Source organism: Passer domesticus, chromosome Z (assembly GCF_036417665.1).
Source record: "Passer domesticus isolate bPasDom1 chromosome Z, bPasDom1.hap1, whole genome shotgun sequence".
In the NCBI taxonomy this organism is placed as follows: domain Eukaryota; kingdom Metazoa; phylum Chordata; class Aves; order Passeriformes; family Passeridae; genus Passer; species Passer domesticus.
The window spans coordinates 114635-136787 of record NC_087512.1 but is presented as its reverse complement, the minus strand read 5'-3'; the positions used below and the strand labels follow the sequence as shown (position 1 = coordinate 136787).

General features: G+C 51.6%; 1 long non-coding RNA gene across 3 annotated transcripts in view; it reads right to left on the bottom strand.

The window, feature by feature from the left end:
* Positions 1-22120, bottom strand: part of LOC135291147 (uncharacterized) — a 58924-nt gene extending 36804 nt beyond the window's left edge. The window contains exons 1-2 of one of the 3 annotated variants that reach the window (XR_010354016.1): positions 21212-22120; positions 19602-21151 (exon numbers count right to left, since the gene is read on the bottom strand). This is a non-coding gene — a long non-coding RNA (uncharacterized LOC135291147). Of the gene's footprint in view, positions 1-16010; positions 17057-19601; positions 21152-21211 lie in introns of those variants that run through there. The other 2 variants (XR_010354018.1, XR_010354017.1) reach the window with 2 other exon arrangements.
* Between the last annotated feature and the right edge of the window lie 33 nt (positions 22121-22153).

The window sequence follows — 22153 nt, the reverse complement described above, 5'->3', positions numbered from 1 at the left end:
CTCTTGGCAAAGCAGCCAATTAATTCCCCGTGGCCGCGTTTAGCTTGGATATGGGGAGGGATTTTTGGGTGAAAAAGCTGTCCCACCACGCCACAGTGGGGCCAGAATGCACACCTTCCCAGGAAGGCTTTATCTCGTCCCGGATGGGAATTTTGGGGCACGAGGGCCGAGCTTTGCGCAACGTCCGTGTCACATCCGTGTCACATGTGCCTCGTGCGTGCCTCCAGAACCCCTGGGTGACACCAGAACTGGGAATTGTTATCAGGAAAAGGTGGAGAGATGAGCGGCCCTTGCTGTCCCATGGCCTACAAGCACTCCTGGCAGGGCAGGGCCGAGGGTGGCACCGCTGGCATGGCATGGCATGGCACAGGTCACCTGTCCCACCCCACAGGACATGCTGGACACCATCCCCCTCCATGCGCCCTATGCTGTTTCCATCCACATTTTTCCTAAATTCTGCCCGGGATTTGTTCTTCCTCTGGCCCTCTCGGGGCAGGGCCGAGGGTGGCACCGCTGGCACGGCATGGCACAGGTCACCTGTCCCATCCAGGGCCACTTCACCCTCGCCTGGCGTGGGACATCCCGAGGTTGATCCCAGCAGGACCCCCGAGCCCCCAGTCCCACCCCCCATGCTGGACGCCATCCCGCTCCATGCGCCCTACGCGCTTTTCCCCCGCGTTTTTCCTAAATTCTGCCCAGGATTTGTTCTTCCTCCAGCCCTCTCGGGGCACGGCCGAGGGTGGCACTGCTGGCATGGCATGGCATGGCACAGGTCACTTGTCCCACCCCACAGGGTCCCATGCTGGACACCATTCTCCATCGCCGTCCCTCCATGTGCCCTATGCGCTTTTCCCCCACATTTTTCCTAAATTCTGCCCAGGATTTGTTTTCCTCCAGCCCTCCCGAGGTTCTGCAGAGCGACCTGACCTCAGCACCCTTATTTTTCATTTTTCCCACTTTTTTTTCCCCCTGAAGCACCAGCTCCTTTGAAAACCCCAATTCCTGCAATAATTCGCCGCAGCTGCCGCGACGTTGCCGTGCTTTTGATCACTGTTATTAATGACGTGCCGTAACATATGCGAGCCTTGCCATCCCAGCTCCTCTTTCTCACAAAGATCGGGCTGTTCTTCTCCCCTCCCCTCCCTTCCCCTCCCTTCCCCTCCCTCCCCGGCCTCTGATGGAGCTCATATGTTTTAGGAAGTTCATCTCCCAGCTATTAGGAAATGTGTGGGCAGCTCCTCCGCGCTACAAAAGCCATCGGAGGAAGGAGCTGTTCCCTTTTATTCCCCACTGAAGGATTTTGGCTCGCTTTCAGCCTCTGACTTTGCCGTTAAAAATGTTGTGCCTCGTCCCCTGATGTTGTTTTCTCCACTTCCATGTTTACACAGAGGTTTCCAGCTTTGCGTTTTTTGCATTTCTCGACCACTCCCAGCCCTAACGATGCCGAAAACAAAAAATCCAGGTAATTCTGTGTATTTTTCCCATCTATAACGCCACAAACAAAGCTAGAACTCTCATTAATCTAAACCATTCAGCTGAAAACGGGACGATTTTAATTATTTTTCACGCACTGATGGGGAGCAGGAGCTGTCCCCCCAAAGCCGCCTGCACCTCCCTAAATTGGATTCCCTAAATTTCTCCGAACAACCGCGGAAAAAAACAACCCAAGCTGCGCTTTCCCCCCCTTTTCCTCCTCCTCCTCCTCCTTTCTGGGTTTTTTTTTCCCAAGCAGGTGCTGAAATGTGAAACCCCACTGAGGGATTTCCTCGGAGCTGGAGCGGGAGGTGCTCCCAGGGCTGCCGGAGCAGGGCTGGCAGCGCCGCGAGCGCCGCGCTGTCGCTTTAAGAAAAAATAAACTCGGCTCTGAACTACCCAAAACCCTGCCATTTCCAGCCTGGGCTTGATTAATGATTTTTCTATCTAATAAAAGGTTCACAAACCATCTGTTTTTCTCCCTAATGCCTTGCCCAAAGGTTTTTCGTTCCTATTTCAGGCTTGGGGCCAACTGACATTCCCCTCTTTTTTTTTTTTCCTTTTTTTTTTTTTCCCAGCCTTGTAAACAAACCCTTCTCTCTTTTTAATCTTCCAGGGCTGTTTCCTACCCATCGTTATGCATATTCATTGCGAGTAAACATTTTTAGTGTCTCCACTTAATCTCTTCCACTGGCAATTACTGTTCGACGCTGTTTTGTAATGCAGAAGGGCCGACGCTTTCCCTTCTAATAACAGCTGGGTCGCAGATGGGGCCCGCAGTCATTGTAGAAAATAAAAATTTACAAGATGCCAGTGGAATTTATTTCGGTTTTATGGAGTCGCAGGAGGAACCTTTCCCTTCTGCAGGCACGAGGCAGCTTTTTGACATTTAATCAAAGGCTGGGGGGTGTTCAGGTAAGGGCTGCACAAAAGCAGGTGGATCCTATTAGGCAATGCCATGGTTAATTTATTTGGGAGTGATTGGATGAAATGGCTTTGATATCTTGTTTAGGATCTTGCTCTCGAGCTGGGGCTGCGGTCTATGGGGTAGAACCCCCCTAGAGATGTCACTTGGCCCTCCAAGGCCATCAAACCCCCGAGGTTTCCCACTAGGTGAAAAAAATGGATTTTTCATCAGGAAAGTTTGGAGAAATAAGTATTTCGATTTTTTCCCTTTCCGTCCTCGTTTCCAGCAGAGCCGCTGGGGTTTAATTTGATTTTTGGTGGTGTGGGGTTTTATTATTTATAATAACCCCAGGGTTCTTCGAAACTCTCAGCTAAGGGCGACAGAGCTTTTCTGAAGGATTCGGAATTTCTCCTTCCCGGAAATCCTGATTTAGGTGTTGCAATGAGATGATCTTTAGGGTCCCTTCTAACCCAAATAATTCTGTGTGGAAAGAAAACTCAACTGTGGAAAGGAAACACAAATATGGAAAGAAAACACAAATATGGAAAGGAAACACAACTATGGAAAGGAAACACAAATGTGGAAAGAAAACACAACTTACACCGGGAGAAAATCCTTCTGCTCGTGCAAGGAGTTTGGTTTTTGCCTGGCAAAATTTCCCAAAAATTGGATTTGGGAATGGGGTGGGGAAGCCATTAATGTGTGTGGCTCAGCTCAAACTTTCCCCCCTCCTTTCAAAAGATGATATTGCTATTTTTTATATACAAACTCAGTTGAGAATATTGAATTTTGTACATGAAATACCAAACATGAAGGTCTTAGTGGCTTTTGATGACGAGGATAAATTCTCCCAACCCCATTTCCCTTTTTCCCAAGGCTTTCCCTTCATTTCCAAACTCCAAAGCTGCCAATAAATTCATTAATCTCACTCAAATGCTGTTCCTACTGCAAATATTAGTCCAGATCAACTAATCCCAGGCCCAGGGTTAGGAGAGGGCCCTGTGGGATCTTCATCCAAGCTGGAATTTTGCAATTCCAGGGGGGAAAAACTTCCTTGTGGTTATTTGGGAAGCACCCAAAAAAAAAAGGGGATCCACATTCCTAACAGAGCTGCCTGTGGGGTTTGGGGTGATGGGAGGATGGGCACGTCCCAAAATTTCCTGGGATCTGCAGGACAGCGCTGGCAGGGGGCTGTGGGGTCACAAGGGGCTCTGCAGCACAGATTCCTGCCCCATCCTAAAGATTCCTGCCCCATCCTAAAGATTCCAGCCCCATCCTACAGATTCCTGCCCCATCCCACAGATTCCTGCCCCATCCTAAAAATTCCAGCCCCATCCTACAGATTCCAGCCCCATCCTAAAAATTCCAGCCCCATCCTAAAAATTCCAGCCCCATCCTACAGATTCCAGCCCCATCCTAAAGATTCCTGCCCCATCCTAAAAATTCCAGCACTATCCTACAGATTCCAGCCCCATCCTACAGATTTCAGCTCCATCCCACAGAATCCTCCCCCATCCTACAGATTTCAGCTCCATCCCACAGATTCCAGCCCCATCCTACAGATTCCAGCTCAATCCTACAGATTTCAGCTCCATCCTACAGATTCCAGCCCCACCCCACAGATCGCAGCCCCATCCTACAGATTCCAGCCCCATCCTAAAGATTCCTGCCCCATCCTAAAGATTCCTGTCCCATCCTAAAAATTCCAGCCCCATCCTACAGATTCCAGCCCCATCCTAAAGATTCCTGCCCCATCCTACAGATTCCAGCCCCATCCTAAAGATTTCAGCCCCATCCCACAGATTCCAGCACTATCCTACAGATTCCTGCCCCATCCTACAGATTTCAGCTCCATCCCACAGAATCCTCCCCCATCCTACAGATTCCAGCCCCATCCCACAGATTCCAGCCCCATCCTACAGATTCCAGCCCCATCCTAAAGATTTCAGCCCCATCCCACAGATTCCAGCACTAGCCTACAGATTCCTGCCCCATCCTACAAATTCCAGCCCCATCCTAAAGATTCCTGCCCCATCCTACAGATTCCAGCCCCATCCCACAGGTCCCAGCCCCATCCTACAGATTCCAGCCCCATCCTAAAGATTCCAGCCCCATCCTACAGATTCCTGCCCCATCCTACAGATTCCAGCCCCATCCTAAAGATTCCAACCCATCTCACAGATTCCAGCCCCATCCCACAGATTCCAGCCCCATCCCACAGATCCCAACCCCATCCCACAGATTCCAACCGAAAAATTCGGGGACAGGGAAAAATTCGGGTACAGGGAGTTGGGTTTTCCCCACCATCACTGCATCCCTCAGGGCAGGGATTTGGGGTTTGAAACTTTGGGAAAGGGATTTAATTGGATTTAGGGAATAAGGTTCTAAGGGTGAAGGTGGAAAAGGCTCCCAGGGATTTGGGGTTTGAAACTTTGGGAAAGGGATTTAATTGGATTTAGGGAAGAGGTTCTAAGGGTGAAGGAGGAAAAGGCTCCCAGGGCCTCAGGGCAGGGATTTGGGGTTTGAAACTTTGGGAATTGGATTTAGGGAAGAGGTTCTAAGGCTCCCATGGAAGCTGTGGCTGCTTCCATGGTGAAGGTGTGGAAGGACCTGGATGAGCTTTGGGGTCTCCTCCAAGCCAAACCATTCCAGGATTTTGGGATTCCATGAATGTTATCCCTACAAAAGGGTCGGCACTAAGGGATCTGGTGGCTTTTCCCTCCCTGCTCTGAGCAGAGCTGAATTTTTGGCAGCAAGGGGATGATGTAACCCAGCAGGGTCTGCGTTCCCTCTTTTCCATTACCCCGACTTCCTCTTTGCTAATTCCAGGCTGGTCTCAGTGCTTAATTAGCAAAAAAAACCCATTACGTTACGACCCAAAGCACACAGCCCCACCGAGCTCAGGAAAACGGGGAATCGAATTCCGCTCCCTGGATTTTTGACAATATTCCTCGCTGTTCTGCAAACTTCATTTTCACAAAGGCTCTTTCAGCAAGCTCGGAGCTGCACGTGTCTCGTGAATAAATATTCCAGGGGGATTTTATGATTCCAAAATCGAGGTTGGATGGGGTTTTCATGAGCCAAACACCCCGAGAATGAGGCTGAACAAGGCATTTCCTCCCAGGCCGGCGAGTTTAGGAGCAGCACAAACACAACAAATTTATTATTATTTTAATCGAATTCCCACTTTTTCTTGAGATGGGGAAATGAACAATGAAATATTTCTGTTTGCTGGGATTTATCCTTTGGGATAGGATTATAAAATTCTGCCCACTGCTCCCTGTGAGTGGCTGCTGTCTCCAGCCATGTCACTCTGCATTTATCCTGATTTGCAGCAGAATTTCCATCCCAGTGGATCATCCCACCTCGAAGCACTTCTGAAAGTCAGGACACGGATTTCAGAATCATCACCTGGTTTATTTTGGAGAGACAGAGCTCTTTCAGCATTTATTTGGTCAGAGTTGCAATTTTCAGCCTCTTCTGGGTGTAAAACATGGATAAATCTGTGAAAAATTCCAGAAATTCAGAAATTCCACCTGCTCCAGACCTGACCACTCCTTTGGGAAATCCAAACTTCTCCTCCTTTGAAGTTGGCAGTTTTTCCCTTCATCTCCATCCTCCGGGTGGGTACTCATCCCAAAATAAACTCCTGACAGCATGAATCACGCCGGCCCAACGTCATCCCAGCCATGGGAACGAGGAGATGTGGGAATTCAGAATGCGGCAAACCCAGCTCAGCGAGGAGCAGCAGCTCTGCCAAATCCCTGGAGGCTTCTCCTGAGCTTTGCTGAGGGTGGCAGTGGTGGTGCCACCCTCCCTGCACCCGTGTGCCAAGAGCTTGACCTGGCAGGGACCTTGAGGAACATCACGGGGACACCTTTCCACCACCCCAAGCTGGCCTTGAACCATTCCAGTTTGTGTGGGCAACGGGATGGACGCAGGAATGGCTTCCACCTTTGACCTTGAGGAACATCACAGGGACACCTTTCCACCACCCCAAGCTGGCCTTGAACCATTCCAGTTTGTGTGAGCAACGGGATGGACGCAGGAATGGCTTCCACCTTTGACCTTGAGGAACATCATGGGGACACCTTTCCACCACTGTCCCACGCTGGCCCTGAACAATTCCAGTTTGTGTGGGCAATGGGATGGATGCAGGGATGGCTTCCACCTTGCAAGGCTTCATTTGGGGAAGAGCTTGACCTGGCAGGGACCTTGAGGAACATCACGGGGACACCTTTCCACCACCCCAAGCTGGCCTTGAACCATTCCAGTTCCTGTGGACAACGGGATGGACGCAGGAATGGCTTCCGCCTTTGACCTTGAGGAACATCACAGGGACACCTTTCCACCACCCCAGGCTGGCCTTGAACCATTCCAGTTTGTGTGGACAACGGGATGGATGCAGGAATGGCTTCCACCTTGGAAGGCTCTATTTGGGGAAGAGCTGTTTGGCTCTGGAAGTTGATCCAAGCTCCCCAGACACCCTTGGGAACAAACAGAGACAAAGCAGGAGACACTCGACAAGAGGAGCAGCTTGTGGCTCGTGCAATCAGCCAAGCTGGAAGCACCGAGCCAGCTCCAAACACGGGGAATGTGCTGGAGCGCGTGCCGAAAATCCCCCCAGAACGAAGATCACGACGTCCAGGTGTCCCTCAGCCACCAGCTGCCATCTCCTGCTGACCCAACCCCCTCAGGATCCCGGGTTTATCTCCAGCCTTCACCATCTGAGAGCAATCCCAGCTCTCCCCTTCCCCCCTCGCCGAGTTTTTCACCTACTTGGCCGTGGCCCAGAAAGAGCCTGCACACAAGTGAGAGACCCTGGAGCTCGGAGCCTCTCCGAAGCTGGCAGCGGCGCTAAGATTAGACAGCGAGAAGTGTGAGCGAGCTGAAAGCCTGTGAATCCTGCTAAGGATAGAAAGGCACGAGTAGGAGGCAGCCGGAGCCCATCCCGAGGAATCCGAAGATTTACGGATGGGCAAGGATGTGGATCTGCTCGGCTGCTTCCTGAAATAGGGATTTGAGATTCCTTCCTTTCCCTGCTCCCTGTCTGCCCCTGGAGCTCGGCATGGTTTGGGTGGGAAGGGACCTTAAGGATCTTTTCATTCCACACCTTCCCAAAGTCCTGCCCAGAACACTTCCAGGGATGGGATACATGTAGGAAATGTCAGCTATCCCAAATCCCACAGATCCTACAAATCCACAAAGTGCTACTGTAAGGAGATCAGGGAGGAATAAAGACATAAATTATGGAAAAAATCAAATTTCCAGTTTTAAAGCGGCAAGCGGAGCGCCTTGGATTTGGAAATATTTGGAATATAAATTAGATAAAATATTACAATGGAAGGCCTTGTCTAGTTAGTGGAAATTAATTTAAGGAAACCTTGACAGCTGAATGTCAGGGTTTTTTTGGAATATCTGAGGGCTGCTGGCTCTTGGAGCACGACGCTCGGGAAGGGCTCCCAGGGAATGTGGGCTCTTCCTGCAGGGACGGGAGCACTCTGCTGCCACCAAAGTCAGGCAGGGTTTTACTCCAGTGGAGCAGAGTTAGGTTAATGCTGAGCGTTTGGAAAACACCATTCCCACGTGCCGGGCTGACTCCTCAGAGATCTCCCCATCATTAGCTCCATTCAGCCGTCAGCGGCGGCAATGGCAGCGCAGGGATTCGGATGCTGCCTCTGGAAATGGGCTCTGCCGCGTAAACCTTGCTCTGTGAACCTTGTTGGGACTCACTGAAAGCTCACTCAGGGGTCCTAAAGGAGATCTGGGGTGTCAGAGGTACCTCTTCCACCACCCAGGCTGCTCCAAGCCCTGCCCTGCCCTCGGGCACTGCCAGGGATGCAGGGGCAGCCCCTGTGCCAGGCGCAGCTCGGATGGGAAATTCCAATCCTGCCCTGCTCTGTGGGAAATTCCTTTAAGGCCCCTGCACCCCTCAGGGTTCTGGGATTCTCTGCAAGGAGCTCCCACAGGGGCGGCTGAGAGCCTGCCTTTCCCATTTCCCTTTTCCCTTTTCCTGTCTCCCATGTCCCATTTCCCATTTCCCCTTTCCCATTCCCATTTCCCTTTTCCTGTCTCCCATGTCCCATTTCCCCTTTCCCATTCCCATTTCCCTTTTCCTGTCTCCCATGTCCCATTTCCTGTCTCTCATTTCTCATTTCCCTTTTCCTGTCTCCCATGTCCCATTTCCCATTTCCTTTTCCAATTTCCCTTTTCCTCTCTCCCATTTCCCATGTCCCATTTCCCATCTCCCCTTTCCCATTTCCCATGTCCCATTTCCTCTCTCCCATGTCCCATTTCCCTTCTTCCCTTTTCCTCTCTCCCCTTTCCCATTTCCTCTCTCCCACATCCCATTCCCATTCCCAACTTCCCCATCCCCACTTTCCCTTTCCATCCCCGAGCAGCACATCCAGCGGGGCACCCCAAGGAGCAGCATGCTCTTCACCGAGGGCCCCCCAAATCCTTCCCCGGCGTTATTGTTTGCAAAACGCTGGATCAAATATAAATGATGCTTTCAGTTGAAACCGAACCTCACACTGTTCCCAGCTTTAATAACAGTTTTGACAGATGAGATTTCCATCATCTGGTTTTGTCTTTGTCAAGGCTCCTCCAATAAATGCTCTAAACTAACAGATGTGACTATAAAGGCTGAGGCATCAGGAGCTGAGCTTTGTCAAGTGCTACCAGAGATAAATTAATTCCTAGTTGAAGCCTCCACCGAGCACTGGAACATCCCTTTCCCCTGCTTTTAGGGCCATTTGGGTGCTGGAGCAACAGGTTTTTTTCCCGGCAATTAGAATTTCCAGTGGGAGGAGGAATCTACATCCATTGTTTCATCCGTGTCTCCAGATTTGACTGGAATACACCAAATAATAAATAAGACATAATTGGGTCTGGCCTCCTGACTCCCACTCTGGCAAAAGCATGAATAAATGAATTAATCACAGCCACCAGGGCGAGCAGAGCGAAATCCACGGGGGGAAAAACAACGGACGGAACAAAAGTCCCGATGTCAGAAAAATCCAGCTATAAAGTTATCTGCGAGGATTGATTTGATAAGTGAAAAGTGAAACAAGGCTTGGGCAAAGACGCGGCTCCTCGGAGAGCCCAGGACAACCCTCCAGCCGAGGAACACGTGTGGGGCTGGCTGGAAAAACCCTCCAGACTTGGTTTTATTTGATGCTTCCCGCCCTGGAATGGGGATGAAAACTCCGACCCCGTCTCCAAACTCTGAGCGCCGTTCATTAAACCGCTCCTTCCACGGAGCCATAAATGCCGTAATCTGGATCCCGAGAAGGGCCCTAAAGTTATCCCACAGGATCCTCGTGCTTGCAGCTGATGGAACATTAGTGTCAGGGAAGACTATTATTTGAGTCTTGATATAATTAATAAAGCTTTTCTCTGCCCCCCAGGAAGGCGTTAAATCTCCGCGTCTTGTTTGCGTTGGGCGCAAGATTTCCCCGCCTCGCGCGGAAGAGGAGACGAAAAAGCCTCGAAATATTTAACGGTCCAAACCCGCCATAAACGGGAGATTTGAATAAAAAATCAGCCCGGGTATATTTGTAGGAAACTGGTGAACAGAAGGAATACACATGCTCCGAGGAATAGATCTGATGCCAAACATCAATCAATCGCGGCTCCGAAGCCTATTTATAATACTGTGGGGGTTCTGGACGGTTGCACTTCACACTGCGAGGACCAATCCATGACATTAGCTGCTGAACAATTGAAAGCTTTTACGAATAATTAAAACTCTGCTTGGAAATGGGGATCTCGCCGCGGCTTTTGTGGCCACGCACCGGCTCGTGTAAATAACGAGTAGTTAATGTCGGATTTGCTCCGCCATCCTCCGCCTGTGGGGGTTTCTCCCCGCTTATTGATCTTTTGGGCACAAATGTGGATTTACTTCCAGCTTTCCCTTCACTTCCGTGCAGGACAGAAGGGATTTGGAGAGGAAATTCCTCCCTGTGAGGGTGGCGCGCCCTGGCACAGGGTGCCCAGAGGAGCTGCGGATCCCCGGGGGCACCCTGGGACAGCGGGATGAGCTCGGGGGCTGAAAGGCCGAGCTTGGGAAAGCCGGGCTTTGGGATGTTCCCCGCGGGTGCTGGGTGGCTGCGTGCTGCAGAGCAGCAGGGGGAGCTCAGACATCCCGTTTGGCTCTCTCCAAATGTCATTCCTTAAGACCTTCTGAGCAATTAAACCAAATTTAGCAGGAATCAATCATACAGACGCGAGGGTGGGAAATAATGAAGATGGATGTTGTTCCAAGCCTTCCAAGAGTTCCTGCCGGAGCTAGATATCACCCTGAGAAGGATTAGATTATCCAAGTGACCTCAGAAGTGTTCAGGTGTCCTCTCAAGCCCCACCAGGTCCCTTTGCCCCTGCTCTGGTCCTTCTTTTCCGAGGGAAGTTCTTCCCTGGAGCTCTGCTGGCATGGCAGGGATGCACGGAGGCAGAGAGGAATCCCTGCCAGAGCAGGAGGAACACTCTGTTCTCTCCCAGCTCTCTTTCTACGAGTGAAAGAAATCTTTGAGAGTGAAAATCCGGCTCCAAATCCCTCTTCCCAGGTGTGGGGCCAATCGATTTCATTTCCCCTCTCCTCCCAGGGAACAGGTGGGTTTCAAACCTTCTGAAGACACCGAAGCGCTTCTTTACAAAGTGACTCGCAAAGCAAAAAACATGAAGGAAAAAAAAAAAAGAAGAGAGGGTTTTTTTTTTTTCTTATTCCCCAGGGATTTTTGAGCATATGAAGCACAAAAATAATCACAGAAATGACGCAAAGGAAGAAAAAACCCAAGGATTTAGTCGGAGTCAGCAATCCAAAGGCAGCTCTCCCTGCTGCTGCTTCACCCCCACGCCACAGCCTGGATTTAAGGCACTGAGCAGAGGCCAAAACCCCAAAACCAAGACCTTCAATCCTTCGGGGCTGCTGGAAGTTTGAAACCTTGGGAGTGGGAAGGTGACGCCGCTGTGGAAGAGCAGAGCTTATTTTTAATGAATTAAAATAAAGAGAGGCAATGCTGGAGCTGTGAGGGCGCTGACAAATCCAACTGCATCTTTTTGTGACTCCGTGCCCTCCTGGACACACACCAGACAAACCAAGCAGGTCTGGAATAATCTGTGTCATCTCCAGCTGTTTCCCTCCTCTGCTGGAGCTTCAAGAAGTAAATACTGAACTAAAAACCCCTGGGATCTCCTAAAGCAATCCAGATCCACCTGGGGGAAGACACGTGCAAATCCCCTGCCAAGGTTTAAAACTGGGTTTTGCTCCAGAATTTTCATCAGGAAATCTTTCCGTGAGGAAAAAAAAAATCCCTGGGAGCAGCAAGCAGGATTCCAGGCAGGGTTTGTGCCACGGGATTTTGGCTTCACGCTGCACATTTCCCCAGGGATTTGGGTTTTTTTTTTTTTTTGTGTGGAGCTGAAACAAAAGTGGCAGAAAATCAGCTGAGTTTCTGCTGCGGTGGGAAAGGAGGAAACGGGCTTTTCCTTGGAAGGAATGCTGCTGCTCTTCCTTAATTTCTCTAATGACATTTGATATTATGGTGATGAGTGCCTTGGAAAATACATATGATAATCATTATAATCAAGCACATGTGTCTGGAGAGTGTAATAGGTACATTCTATAAATTAGAAAATAAACATGTGTTAAGGAACGACTTCTAATATTAATTTCCATTTTTAGAAAGCTAGGGGATGAAGGGGCCAAAAGGGGATTTTATAGAATCCTGTTATCCCAGGGGGATTTGGGCTGGGAGGGACCCTAAAAGAGAGAGGTGCCTAAATCCCAAATCTAAATCCAAATCCAAATCCAGATCCAAATCCAAATCCAAATCCTGCTATCCCAGGGTGGGTTGGGCTGGGAGGGACCCTAAAAGAGAGAGGTGCCTAAATCCCAAATTCAAATCCCAAATCCCAATCCAAATCCAAATCCAAATCCAAATCCAAATCCAAATCCAAATCCAGATCCAAATCCCAATCCCAATCCCAATCCAAATCCAAATCCAAATCCAAATCCAAATCCAAATCCAAATCCTGCTATCCCAGGGTGGGTTGGGCTGGAAGGGCACTGCCAGTGAGGGGAGAGAGAGTGCCTAAATCCCAAATTCAAATCCAAATCCAAATCCAAACCCAAACCCAAATCCAAATCCAAATCCAAATCCAAATCCAAATCCAAAACCAAACCCAAATCCAAATCCAAATCCAAACCCAAACCCAAACCCAAATCCAAATCCCAAATCCAAATCCAAATCCAAACCCAAACCCAAATCCCAAACCCAAATCCCAAACCCAAATCCAAATCCAAATCCCAAACCCAAACCCAAATCCAAACCCAAATCCAAATCCAAACCCAAACCCAAATCCCAAACCCAAATCCCAAATCCAAACCCAAATCCAAATCCAAACCCAAACCCAAATCCAAATCCAAACCCAAATCCAAATCCAAACCCAAACCCAAACCCAAACCCAAACCCAAACCCAAATCCAAATCCAAACCCAAATCCAAATCCAATTCCAAATCCAAATCCCAAATCCAAATTCAAATCCAAATCCAAATCCAAATCCCAAATCCAAATCCAAATCCAAATCCAAATCCAAACCCCTCGTGCCCTCTTGGTGCTCATTTGATGACTCAGGATGCTTCCTAAAATCTGTGAGGAAGGGAAGCATTCCCTGGGAATCATCCCACACTGCTCTGAGGCTCCAAACGCTCCTCCAGCCCGGGATTCAGGGGTGCCCAAGGGGTGCCCAAGGGGAAGGTGGCTCTGCAGAGGTTCACGTCCCCATTTTGGGATGCCGTGGCTTTGGAAGGAGGAGATCAGCAGCCCTTCAAGGTGCACAGTGACTCCTGAGCAGCAGAACCAGCCCAGCAGCCGGGCCCTGGGCTCGCTGGGCCCCGTGACGCGGGGAACGGAAGCGTTCCCAAAATGCCAGCTCCCATCCTTGAGTGGAGTGGCTCTCCCGTGGAAGGCCCGCAGCCTCTCCCGCTGCACAGCCCATCGATTTTCGGAGTCATCAATGGATTTTGTGTGCCTACAGCAGCAGCAGGACAAGCAGGAGGTGCACGGAGCCGTTTGCCTGCCGCCGAAGCCAGTTGTCCCATGCTGTGCCCTATGGGAAGCCACTGATTCCTTACACTTGGAGCAGGGACAATGCAACTTAATCAGAGTGACAGGAAACAGGCAGCAATTACAGTGTGCAGCTACATCTGCTGGGTTCCACTTCACTGAAGGAAGAGTTATCTCAATTTTAATGTACAGCCCTTTTTCATGTTTCATTTAACCTCTGCTGTATTATTAACCGCATCGAAATATAACGACGGTCGTTAGGAGAAAGAAAAAAAAACGAGAACATTTGGGAAAATTTGGACTCTGGAATGTAACGGTTTTACTTTCGTGCCCCGTTCTGCAGGCTCATTTAATAAATAGGTTTGTTTGCTTTAAATACCAAGCACAGCCCCATCCTGCTTCCTCCCAAAACAATTCCCGTGCACCGGAAGCAAGATGTGACCTGCTGATATTCCTTTCCCTTAATTGCCACGGTGGAACGAAGCCTCCCCGAGAGTTTGCTGGAATTGTGTTGCTAGCCTTGAAAAATTCTCATTGTTAGGGTTTCACTGGAAAAGCAATCACTGGGAATTGTTCAGAATCTGATGGAAAACTGGGAGCGGGGCTGTGGTTCCAGTTTGAACTGGGGTGCTCAGGGGTGGAAGGGATGTCCCAGTACTGTCCTCGTTTTGCCACCAGGGACAAAGTGTCACTTGGGAATCACTGGAAGGGACCAAAAATCCTGGCTGCAGGCTTTGGGGCTGAGAAGGTTCTGGAATGCTGGAGTGGACTGGGTCGGAAGGGATTTTAAGCATCATTTCATTCCGCAGGCAAGGATAACTTCCAGTGGCTCCAAGCCGGCCTGGGACACTTCCAGGGAAGGGCAGTCCACTCAGATATGGCAATTTGAGATTGGCAATGGGATGATCCCTGAAATCCCTTCCAACCCCAACCCTTCCCGAACAAACCAAGGAGATCCCTGCAAGCTGCAACCTAAACCAAACCCACAAACCAACTCCTGAGCGTGGAGAACAATGCAGAACCCACCCGGAGGGGGTAATCAGCATCTGAGGAGTCTTTCATCTAACAAGGACATCTTAAGTGAAGTTGCTGAATAAAAAAGAAAAAGGTGCCGTGCAATTGGCAAACACCTCCCCGTACGGCGGCGAGGGTTCCTCTGAAGCACCGAGTGCTAATTGGAAGGAAGTTGGAAAGCTTGCTGCCAGGATCCTCTAATAAGCTTCATTAGTCCGGGCCACGGCGGTGCTCTGCATGTTAATAAAAATAAAAAGGCAGGGAACAGAGGGTGGGAAAGTGGGGAGCTTGGGATGGGCTGTGGGAAGGAATTCCTCGCTGGGAGGCCCCGGCACAGGGTGCCCAGAGAGGCTGGAAGTGTCCAACTGGAGCGGCTCGGGGTGGTGGAAGGTGGTTCTGGGTGGAAAAAGGTGATTTTAAGTCCCTCCCAACCCAAGGCAGTGTGGGATTTATGGGGTGTCTTGCCTAGCTGCCATAGGAACTCTGCCCTGGTGCTGTCCCATCCTCACGAGGTGAGAGGGTGTGTGCCAAGAAAAGCACCGAGGGAAACTGAGGAAGGAGCAGCTCAGCTGGAGGTGCTGCAATAAGAGCAAAAATGGACACGAGAAATGCCATTCCCTTAGGATTTTGGGAGTGCAGGGCCTAAAGAGGAAGTTGGTTTGGCTCAAGGACCTGTGAGCTGTGCTAAGAACGGGCGCTCAACGGAGCACAGCTAAAAGATTCCTCCTGTTGAGCAAGCCCGTGGATTAGATATGAATTATCCTGTTTACATTTCATTTGGTTTGATTTTCTCTCTATTTCCTATTTTCTAAATTAGATAACCCTTGCTTGATTTAAGGTAATTCGCCTTTACTGACTATTACTTAAGGCTAAGCATTTGCAAAGCCATTCCGTGAGAGGAGGAAAATTAAACCGCGCAGATTTCGGGTTTGGAGAACAAAAGGAACGCGGGGATGGAAGGCAAGTGCTGATGAATGGGGAGCTGGCAACGCCTCAGCCCCAAGAGCTGCCTTTGACCGATGCCACGAGCTTTTCCAGACACTCTGGAGCTTCCTTTGTGCATCCTGTGCTTAAAAATTTGATGAGCCGAGCTCCTCGTGTATTTACCACTCGTGCAGCAACGGGGAGCCGTAAGCAGGGAAATGGAGTTGGACGATCCCCCCTTTTTCTTTGGGAGAGATTATGGGCTCCCATAATTTAACTGCCTGCTTTTATTTCCACGTTATATTGCAGTTGCATCTGGAAATGGGGAAATTCAGTTTGGAAAGGAAAAGTGGGAGGAGGGAAGTGGGGAAAAAACACAAGACGTGGGCAGCGAAGCCTCTCTGTGACACTGCACCCTGAAAACCTCTCCCAGATGAATGTGGGATCTCTTTAGGAGCTGCTAATCTATGCAAAGCAAATTGGTTTGGATTTGCCCAGCCCATCCCTGCCCACCCTGTCATTTGTAACTGCTGCCTGTGCTGACAGGAACTCTTCATCAAAGCGCCGGGCACCTCGAACTCATTAAAAGCAGCAAAGGTTTGTGAGGACACCACACCACGACCCACCTCAGCAGCCTGATCCTGAGGGTTTTCCCATGGGACAGCCCTTCCCGTGGGTTATTGTGCCTGTGCCATGGGAGAAGGGATCCTTTGGCTCGGTGGCCAGCAGCCCTGTGCTGCTCCTGTTGGAAATCAGGATGTTCCACCCCGCGCACAGACAAATCCTGCTCCATCCAAATGTCTCCGAGAACAATTTTCGCCTGGAGAATGTTCCTTCATTCCCATCTGTGCAGATCACAGTTTGAAATGCTGCCTGCACTTTCCAAACCCTTGCTTCACCAGAAAAAAATAGCCAGAGCAAACTATAAAAAAAAAAAAAAAATAGAAAACAAGGAAAAATCCCAACCTACCAAATGAATATGGAATGAAAAATAAAGGAAGGAAGTGCTGGAGCAATCAGTGCTCGTCCATTTGTTTTGCTGACAGACCCAGTAAGCTGTCCCAGTTCCCAAACTGGGGTTCACACACAGAATCCTGCATCCATGCCTTTCCCCAATCAATCTCGGCGCTGCCTCATATTAATGAACTGTCACATTCCCATTGTTTTCCCAGGGCCTTGCAGCTGCATTCTTTCACAGGTGCTTGGCAAATCCGAGCGAGGCTGGTTTGGGCTTTCGGGAGAGAACCAAATCCCTCCTCCAGCAGATTGCTGTGGAGTTCTCCATGTGGGAAACACGCCTTTGCTTTCTCTCCTCTTCCCCCGACTTCCTGGTGATGAAATTACAATCTCGGAGATTGGGTTGGAAGGACCTTAAAGCTCCTCTCGCCATGGCAGGGACACCTCCCACTGTCCCAGCCACCCCTGGGGGCGCAGGGACGGGCACAGCTGCTCTGGGCACCCTGTGCCAGCCATGTCCCCCGGGCACCAGCAGCTCGAGGCGTGTGGCACTGCGGGCTGGCTGCGTTGGTGGCTGCGCTGCAGCCCTGCTGCATGGCTGCGTACCCAGCAGGGAGAGCCTTTCTCCGGGCAGCCTGGAGATGCCAGCTGGAGGCTGGCACTCGAATGCAGCTCCGGGAGCCTGGGAAGGCCCATCCTGGCTGCTGCAGCTTTCCCGACACAGCCACGGACAGGACACGAGGGCAGCTCGGTGACAGCTGAGTTTTCTTACAAATGATCTCATTTTTTACAGAGTTGGATGCTCAGCTGCTGTAAATCCCCGACTTCTTTTTCCCTAATCCCTCGTTTCTTTGCAACCTTTGCAGCTCCCTCTGTACAGACAACACAATCAACGGAGCTGAGCAGGGCCCTACAATTCCTGCTCAGGGAGAACTCCGCATTTCCACGCTGCACCTAAACCATTGCTGGGTGTTTCCTTATCGCGTTTAGTGCCCGATAAGCAGCGAGAGAACACCGCAGCCGCAGGCTCGGAGGGAGGGGACGCTGTGCTCCCGTCTCAGAGACGCGCCTGTGTGTGCCGTGCTGCACCTGCAATGTGTGCGAGCCGCAGCCGGGCCTGGGCTGGGGAGTCCCGGCAGCGCCGGCCGCTCCCAGGGCGGGGCAGCCCGGGGGACTTCACCGCGGACATTCCTGAGTGCAGAGAGGAAGATCCAAACCCAAATTTATCAGATTTCGGGTGGAAAAGAGCTCCAGGATCACCAGCATCCAGGTGTTCCCTGTCCCTTGCACAAATTCCACCCTCCCTGGGCAGCCTTTTCCATGTGGAAATTCTCCCCTGGCACAGCTAAAAGCGTTACTGTGAAAAGGAATTTTCTTTTGAAAATCCCCATGAAGTCGTCATGTTTGTTGCAAATAATCAACTTTTCTCCCAGACCTGGAAATGACATAATTGTGTGTCCAGGGCACAGGATTTAAATCCAAGCTCGATCTCTTCACTGAGCACAAATACTTGTGTTTTTTGTGAAGTTAGATTATGTCGTCCTAGGCCGCTCCCAGGAAAACAAAGGTTGGCATTTCTATGGTTTAATAAAAGGAGATTAATATGGAAGTGAAACAAATCTACTGTTAGAAAAATGAGCAGCATCAAAATCCATTTAAGTGAAACCTGCAGCTCTTTATGTTGCAATCCTAAGACACTTAGAGGAGCAGCTTCCCTAAAAACTGGCCTTGTCACCCATAGCCCTTTATCCTCCCCTCAGTGTTCCTAATTCAGGCAGCTAATTGGGACAATAACTAATCCAGCCACGTATTTCCCCACTTCTTTCCTTCTTCATCCCTCTCCCATTCTTATTGCCATGTCTTTTTTTCACAGCAGCTTTTAATTCAATTATAGGGACAAGCCCGAGGGTCCCCCGCCACCGCCGGCTCAGTAATAACAGTAATAACAGAAATAAGGTATGAAATCAGAGAGAAAAGGATTTATAACAACAACAACAATACATTTTTGTGGAAAGCCTTCCAAGAACACTCAATAATGTAAAGATACCACCTGGAATTGCACAAAGTTGGGCTGGGATTTGAAGGATCAGCCCAGGTTACTCCCAGCCCCATCCAAACATTTTCCCACCTTTACAAAATATCAACAATTCCTGCTGAAATCTCAACAAGACATTGCCCGATTGTGTTTTCTGTATTCCTGTCATCACAAGCCATGGATTTCCATAACGACCTACATATGCCCATTACAAAAATTGAAAATACGTGCAAAATCTCTTTGCATCCCCTGCACCTCTTGGCCTTTTCCCAAATCCACTGTTTTCTCCCTAATGGACTGCAGCATTCCATATCCATTAGCACAACCGAAAATGATGACATTTCACTTTAATTGAAATCAAACATCCTATCTCATTAGGGAATTCGAAAACAAACCAAATTTTAATGGCAATTCAGGCAAATACAGGAGAATATTTTCCCACCTTTCCATGGAAATCTGCAGTGTTTGAATGCAACATTCTTTGCAAAGCTGTACTGAAATTAGCAAGTCTACATTCCCCTCCAAGCCAAAGTAGCCTCATGTTGACACCATAACAAGGAAGCACAAAGGTAGAAACTGCATGGAAATTACAAAGTTTTCCTTGCTCCATTTTCCCACTTGTTTATTTTTGGGAAGTGGAGAAACAAACCCTTCAGTGACTCAGGGGTTTGGCCTGTAAAATTTATAAAGTTCAGCTATGTTCCACTTCTGTTTTATCACAAAACCCATCATGGCAGCTCCCATAACACTCATCAACTTATTTTCACAATCACCCTGAGAGAATGCTTTGGGATTTTTAGGACTGTCCAGTTCCATCCCCCTTGACCACTGTGGCCTGCTGAAAACAGCGCATATGGGGACAGTACAAAATCCAGAGGATTAAAACTGGAAAATTAATAATACCGGGGCCAGCATGGCAGTTGGGTTAGCCCTTTTCCTACTTAATTTCCAAATAAGACCTCACAGGCCGTTATTAACCAAATCCATTATTAATTTGAAGGCAGCATCCCTGGAAGTGTTCAAAGCTAGGTTGGATGGGGCTTGGAGCGTTCTGGACAGATCCTTCCAACCCAAACCATTCCATGATTTTAGATCATTCCCCCTCTCTCTGCCTTTCCTCAATCCCTTCTTTATTTTCATTTCCACCACCTGCTCATGCACCAGCCCCATTGCGGGCTCAGCACCCCCAAAAAAAAACAATGAAAAAGGAATAATTCAAACCTACCTCTTCTCGCAGGATGCTGAGGGCTGAGCGGGCTGAAAATCTTCGAGGGTGTGATCACGGTGAGGCGCTGAAACCCCTGGCAGGGTTTTCGGATGCTGAGGGAGCTGGAGCCCTCACGGCGCCGAGGCGAAGGCGGGAAACTCCGCGGGGCTCTGAGGGGCCAGGGCTGGGCCGGAGCCCCAGGGAGGCCTGCCCGGGGTGCCTGCCCCTCACGGCGGGCGGTGTGAGCTCCCTCAGGGCGGAGTAGTGTCAGCTCCCTCACGGCCGGTGGTGTGAGCCCCTCAGGGTGAAATGGTGCGAGCCCCTCACGGCGGGTGGTGTGAGCTCCCTCAGGGCGGAGTAGTGCCTGCCCCTCACGGCCGGTGGTGTGAGCCCCTCAGGGCGGAGTAGTGTCAGCTCCCTCACGGCGGGCGGTGTGAGCCCCTCAGGGCGGAGTAGTGTCAGCTCCCTCACGGAGGGGCGATGTGAGCTCCCTCAGGGTGAAATGGTGTGAGCTCCTCACGGCGGAGTGGCGGAACCCCCTCATGGCGGGGTGGTGCGAGCCCCTCACGGCGGGGTGGTGCGTGCCCCCTCAGGGTGGACTGCCGGAAGCTCCCTCAGGGCGGGTGATGTGAGCCCCTCACGGTGGGGTGATGTGAGATCCCTCACGAAGTGGCGGAACCCCCTCACGGCGGGGTGGTGCGAGCCCCTAACGGCGGAGTGGTGCGTGCCCCCTCAGGGTGGACTGCCGGAAGCTCCCTCACGGCGGAATGGCACCAAGCTCCCTCAGGACGAGTGGCACGAGCCCCCTCAGGACGAGTGGCACGAGCCCCGTCAGGACGAGTGGCACGAGCCCCGTCAGGACGAGTGGCACGAGCTCCCTCACGGCGGAGTGGCACGAGCCCCCTCAGGACGAGTGGCACGAGCTCCCTCACGGCGGAGTGGCGAGAACTCCCTCATGGCGGAGTGGCGGGAAGACCCTCAGAGTGCAGTGACGGGAAGCCCCCTCATGGCAGAGTGGCGAGAACTCCCTCATGGCGGAGTGGCGGGAAGACCCTCATGGCGGAGTGGCACGAGCCCCCTCATGGGGACGAGGGGCGAGCTCAGGCCCCCACGGGATCGCTGAGGGCCGGGAGCGCGAGAAACCATTGGAGGGTCTATGGGAGCCGAAATCCCCTCACGGAATGCGATGATGGCAGAGGGTCGCGAAACCCATGGAGAGTCTGCAGGACCTGAAGCCCCTCAGGTAAGTGCTGCGGCGGCTGTAACACGTCATGGCATCTGATCTTGGTTTGAGGGCACGCGAAAACCCTCACAGGGTTTGCTGAGTGCTGGGCGGGATGAGGGTCCTGAAATCCCTCATGGTTTTGGTGAGGGGTCTTAAACCTCTCACAGGGTTTGCTGAGGGGTCCAAACCCTTCAGGGTCGTCTGAGGGGTCTGAACGCCCTCATGGTGTTGTTTGCTGAGGGCTCCAAAGCCCATCATGGGTCTGCTGAGGAGGCTGGAAGCCATCCTAGGTCTTGCTGAGGGTGCTGGGACTCTCATGGGTGTGCTGAGGGTGCTGGAACACCTCATGGGTGTGCTGAGGGTGCTGGAACACCTCATGGGTGTGCTGAGGGTGCTGGAACACCTCATGGGTGTGCTGAGGGTGCTGGAACCCTCATGGGTGTGCTGAGGGTGCTGGAACCTCTCCTGTGTGTGCTGAGGGTGCTGGAACACCTCATGGGTGTGCTGAGGGTGCTGGAACCCTCATGGGTGTGCTGAGGGTGCTGGAACACCTCATGGGTGTGCTGAGGGTGCTGGAACCCTCATGGGTGTGCTGAGGGTGCTGGAACCCTCATGGGTGTGCTGAGGGTGCTGGAACACCTCATGCGTGTGCTGAGGGTGCTGGAACACCTCATGGGTGTGCTGAGGGTGCTGGAACCCTCATGGGTGTGCTGAGGGTGCTGGAACCCCTTATGGACGCTGAGGGTGCTGGAACCCCTTACGGGTGCTGAAACCCCTCCCAGGTGTGCTGAAGGTGCTGGAACCCTCCTGGGTGTCCTGAGGGTGCTGGAGCCTCTCCCGGGTGTGCTGAGGGTGCTGGAACCCTCGTGGGTGCGCTGCAATCCTCATGGGTGTGCTGAGAGCCCTCCCGGGTGTGCTGAGGGTGCTGGAACTCTCGTGGGTGCGCTGAGAGCCCTCCCGGGTGTGCTGAGGGATGCCGGCGCGCAGCCGCTCCGGCCCCGCTGATGAGCACGGACGGAGCTCCGCGGGCAGAGCGGCCGGGGCTCCGCGGGCAGCGCGGCCGGAGCTCCGCGGGCAGAGCGGCCGGAGCTCTGAGGGCAGCACGGCCGGAGCTCTGAGGGCAGCACGGCCGGAGCTCCGCGGGCAGCACGGCCGGAGCTCTGAGGGCAGCGCGGCCGGAGCTCTGAGGGCAGCACGGCCGGAGCTCCGCGGGCAGAGCGGCCGGAGCTCTGAGGGCAGCGCGGCCGGAGCTCTGAGGGCAGCGCGGCCGGAGCTCCGGGGGCCGTGAGGGCGCCGCTCCCCCCGGGCCTGCGCGGGAACACGTGAGGGGCGCAGCGAGGGGCGG